Genomic DNA, 5,582 nt, shown 5'->3' with positions numbered 1-5,582 from the left:
AAAAAAAAAAAAAAAAAAGAAAGGAAAAAAATTATCTGAAGGTGTAAAACTCACTGGTAATTAAGTATACAGAAAAACACAGATTCAAGTGTTTCTGAACTTACGTAATTGTGGTGTGTAAACTATTCATATTTCAAGCAGAAAGATGAACTGATCAAAAATAAAAACCATAACTTTTCAAGACAGACAGTACAATAAAATATAAATAGAAACAACAAATAATTAGAAAGTGGGGGGTAGAAAGTTAAAGTATAAAGTTTTTATTAGTTTCTTTGCTTATTTGTTTGTTTTTGCAATCAGTGTTATCATCAGTTTAAAATAATGAGTTATAAGGTATTATTTGCAAACTTTGTGGTAGCCATGAATCTAAAAACATACAGTGGATACACAAAAAATAAAAAGGAAGAAATTAAAACATGCCACCAGAGAAAATCACCTCCACTAAAAGGAAAATAGGAAGGAAGAAAAGAAGAAAGAAAGACCAAAAAATAACCAGAAAACAAGTAACAGAATGGCAGGAGTAAGTCCTTATTTGTTAATAATAACATTGAATGTAAATGGACTAAACTCTCTAATCAAAAGATACAGAGTGGCTGAATGGATAAAAAAGCAAGATCCAGGGATCTGTTGACTACAAGAAACATACTTTACCTTTACAGACACATACAGAATGAAAATAAAAGGACGAAAAAAGATATTCCATATCAATGGAAACCAAAAAAGAGCAAGACTAACTATACTAGTATCAGACAAAATAGATTTCAAGACAAAAACTATAAAAAGAGACCAAAAAAAGTCATTATATAATGATAAAGGAGTTAATTTGGCAAGAGGATGTAGCCATTTTAAATATATATGCACCCAACACTGGAGCACCCAGATATATAAAGGAAATATTATTAGAGCTAAACAGGTAAGACACCAAAACAGGCCAGGCACAGTGGCTCACGCCTGTAATCCTAGCACTTTGGGAGGCTGAGGTGGGCAGATCACAAGGTCAGGAGTTCAAGACCAACCTGGCCAACATGGTGAAATCTTGTCTCTACTAAAAATACAAAAATTAGCTGGGTAGGGTGGCAGGCGCCTATAGTCCCACCTACTTGGGAGGCTGAGGCAGAAGAATTGCTTGAACTCAGGAGGTAGAAACTGCAGTAAGCCGAGATTATGCCACTGCACTCCAGCCTATACAAGAAAATGAGACTCCATCTCAAAACAACAACAGCTATAGACTTCAACATCCCATTTTTAGCATTGGGCAGATCATCCAGACAGAAAATCAAACCAGACTTAATCTGCACTACAAACAAAATGGACCTAATATATATTTATAGAACACTTCATCCAATGGCTGCAGAATACACATTCTTCTCCTCAGTACATAGATCATTCTCAAGGATAGACTATATGTTAGGTCACAAAACAAGTCTTAAAACACTCAAAAAATTGAAGTAATATCAAGCATTTTCTGACCACAGTGGAATAAAACTAGAAATCAATAACAAGAATTTTGGATATTATACAAACATGAAGGAATTTCCTGAAACAAATAATGAAAACATAACATACCAAAACCTACGGGATACAACTAAAGCAGTATTAAGAAGAAAGTTTTTTATTTTTTAGTTTTTTTTGAGACAGAGTCTTGCTCTGTTACTCAGGCTGGAGTGCAGTGGCACAATCTCAGCTCACGGAAACCTCCACCTCCCAAGTTCAAGCGATTCTTGTGCCTCAGCTTCCCGGTTATCTGGGATTACAGGCATGCACCACCAAAGCCCGGCTAATTTTTTGTATTTTTAGTAGAGACGAGATTTCACCATGTTCCTCAGGCTGGTCTTGAACTCCTGAGCTCAGGTAATTTGCCCCCCTTAGCTTCTCAAAGTACTAGGATTACAGGTGTGAGTGACTGTGCCCAGGCAAAGAGGGAAGTTTATAGCAATAACTTCCTACATCAAAAAAGTAGAAAAGCATCAAATAAATAACCTAACAATGCATCTTAAATAACTAGAAAAGCAAGAGCCAACCAAACCCAAAGTTAGAAGAAAAGAAATAATAAAGATCAGAACGGAGGCCAGGCACAGTGGTTCATGCCCGTAATCCCAGCACTTTGGGAGGCCGAGGTGGGGGGATCACAAGGTCAGGAGATCAAGACCATTCTGGCCAACATCGTGCAACCCCATCTCTACTAAAAATACAAAAATTAGATGGGCGCAGTGGCATGTGCCTGTAATCCCAGCTACTCAGGAGGCTGAGGCAGAAGAATCGCTTGAACCAGGGAGTTGGAGGTTGTGGTGAGCTAAGATTGAGCCGCTGCACTACGGCCTGGTGACAGCGAGACCCCATAAAAAAAAAAAAAAAAAAAAAAAAAAAGATCAGAGCAGAAATAAATGAAATTGAAATGAAGAAAACAATACAAAAGATCAACAAAATAAAAAATTGTTTCTTTGAAAGAATAAAACTGACAAACCTTTAGCCAGACTAAGAATAAAAGAGAGAAGACCAAAACAAATAAAATGAGAGATTAAAAAAGGGAGACATTACAGCTGATACTGGAGAAACCCAAAGAACCATTTAGCATACTGTGACCAATTATATGCCAATAAATTGGAAAACCTAGAAGAAATGGATAAATTCCTAGAGACAAACAACCTACCAAGATTGAATCATGAAGAAATCTAAACCCTGAACAGACCAATAACAAGTAGCAAGATCAAAGTCAAAATAAAAAGTCTCCTAGCAAAGAAAAGCCTGGGACCAAATGGCTTCACTGATGAATTTTACCAAACATTTAAAGAACACCAATCTTTACTCAAACTATTCAAAAAAATGGAGGTGGAAGGAATACTTCCAAACTCATTCTATGAGACCACTACTATCCTGAAACGAAAACCAGACACATCAAAAAAGAGAAAACTGCAAGCTCTGATGAACATTCATGCAAAAATCCTCAACAAAATACTAGCAAATACAATTCAACAACACATTAAAAAGATCATTCATCATGATCAAGTGGGATGTATCCCAGGGATATAAGGATAGTTAAACATACATACACCAATCAATCAATGTGATACAGCCTATCATCAGAATGAAGGACAAAAACCATATGATCATTTCAATTGATGCTGAAAAAGCATTTGATAAAATTCAACATCGCTTCATGATAAAAACTCTTAAAAAATCTGGGTATAGAAGAAACAAACCTTAACATAATAAAACATATACAACAACCCACAGCTAGTGTAATATTGAATGGGGAAAAAATGAAAGCCTTTCCTCTAAAATTTAGAACATGACAACAATGCCCACTTTCCCCACTGTTATCAAATATAGTACTGGAAGTCCTAGCTAGAGCAATGAGTCAAGAGAAAGAAAAAAATGACACTCAAACTGGAAAGGAAGAAGTCAAGTTATCCTTGTTTGCAGTTGATATGATCTTGTATTTGCAAAAACCTAAAGACTCCACCAAAAAACTATTAGAACTGATAAGCAAATTCAGTAAAGTTGCAGGATACAAAATCAACATACAAAAGTCAGTAGCATTTCTATATACCAACAGCAAACAATCTGAAAAAGAAATCAAGGAAATAACCCCATTTATAATAACTACAGATAAAATAAAAAACCTGGGAATTAACCAAATAAGTGAAATATATCTATAATAAAAACTATAAAACACTGATACCATAAATTGAAGAGAACAACAAAAATAAATAAAAAAAAGAAGAGAAGATTTTCCACATCCATGGATTAGAACAATCAATATTGTAAAAATGTCCATCCTATCTAAAGCAGAATCAATGCAATGATAGGGATTGAACTGAATCTACAGATTCCAAATGCCAATAGCATTCTTCACAGAAATTTTTTTTTAAATTCTAAAATTTATGCTGAACTACAAAAGTGACAGAATAACCAAAGCTATCCTGGGCTAAACGAATAAAACGGGAAGAATAACATTACCTGACTTCAAATTATACTACAGAGCTATAGTAACCAAAATAGCATGGTACTGTCATAAAAACATATACACTGACCAATGGAAAAGAACAGAGAACCCAGAAACAAATCCATACATCTACAGTGAACTCATTTTCAAAAAACATGCCAAAAATAAACATTGGGGAAAGAACAGTCTCTTCAATTAATGGTGCTGGGAGAACCGGATATCCATATGCAGAAGAATGGAACTAGACCTCTATTTCTCACTGTATAAAAAAATCAAATAAAAATAGATTAAAGATTTAAATCAAACTATGAAAGTACCAAAAGGAAACATTGGGGAAACTCTCCAGGACACTGGAGTGGGTAGAGATTTCTTGAGTAAATACCCAACAAGCACAGGAACTAATGCAAAAATGGACCAATGGGATCACATCAAGTTAAAAAGCCTCTGCACAGCAAAGGAAACAATCAAAAAAGTGAAGACAAAACCCAAAGAATGGGAGAAAATATTTGCAAACTACTCATCTGACAAGGGATTAATAATCATAATATATAAGGAGCTCAAACAACCCTAAAGAAACAAAATCTAATAATATAATTTAAAAATGGGCAAAAGGTCTGAATAGAAATTTCTCAAAAAAAGACATACAAATGGCAAACGGGTGTATGAAAAGGTGCTCAAGTCTGAGTGCAGGAGTCACACCTGTAATCCCAGCACTTTGAGAGGCTGAGGCGGGCAGATCACGAGGTCAGGAGTTTGAGACCAGCCTGACCAACATGGGGAAACCCCGTCTCTATTAGAAATACAAAAATTAGCCGGGTGTGGCGGCGCACAGAATATTTGTAATCTCAGTAGCTGGATTACAAATCCCAGCTACTAAGGCTGAGGCAGGAGAACTGCTTGAACCCAGGAGGCAAAGGCTGCAGTGAGCCAAGATTGCACCACTGCACTCTAGCAAGGGCAACACAGTGAGACTCAGTCTCGAAAAGAAAAGTAAAGAAAAGAAAAGGTGCCACGTGCGGGGGTTTACGCCTGTAATCCTAACATTTTGGGAGGCCAAGGAGGGTGGATCAGGAGGTCAGAAGTTCGAGACCAACCTAGCCAACATAGTGAAACCCCATCTCTACTAAAAATACAAAAAATTAGCCGGGCATGGTGGTAAGGGTCTATAGTCCTAGCTACTCGGGAGGCTGAGAAAGAATTGTTTGAACCCAGGAGGGAGAGGTTGCAGTGATCCCAGATGGTGCCATTGCACTCCAGCCCGGGTGACAGTGCAAGACTCTGTCTCAAAAAAAAGAAGAAAGAAAAGGTGCTCAACATCATCAGAGAAATGCAAATTAAAACTACAATGAGGGCCAGGTGTGGTGGCTCATGCCTGTAATCCCAGCACTTTGGGAGGCCAAGGTGAGCAGATCCCTTGAGGTCAGGAGTTCAAGACCAAACTGGCTAACATGGTGAAACCCCATCTCTACTAAAAATACAAAAATTAGTTGGGTGTGCTGGAGCATGCCTGTAATCCCAGCTACTCATGAGGCTGAGGCAGGAGAATAGCTTAAACCCAGGAGGCAGAGGCTGCAGTGAGTCGAGATTGCACCACTGCACTCCAGCCTGGGCAACAGAGCAAGATTCTGTCTCAAAA

General features: G+C 37.3%; 1 protein-coding gene across 2 annotated transcripts in view; it reads right to left on the bottom strand.

The window, feature by feature from the left end:
* The window catches only part of AHCYL2 (adenosylhomocysteinase like 2), a 209,616-nt gene that overhangs the window by 126,851 nt on the left and 77,183 nt on the right, over nucleotides 1-5,582 (bottom strand). The gene's annotated exons all lie outside the window — the stretch shown is intronic.

Source organism: Cebus imitator, unplaced genomic scaffold, assembly GCF_001604975.1.
Source record: "Cebus imitator isolate Cc_AM_T3 unplaced genomic scaffold, Cebus_imitator-1.0 Scaffold219, whole genome shotgun sequence".
Classification (NCBI taxonomy): Eukaryota; Metazoa; Chordata; class Mammalia; order Primates; family Cebidae; genus Cebus; species Cebus imitator.
This window is presented reverse-complemented; position numbering and strand designations above follow the sequence as displayed.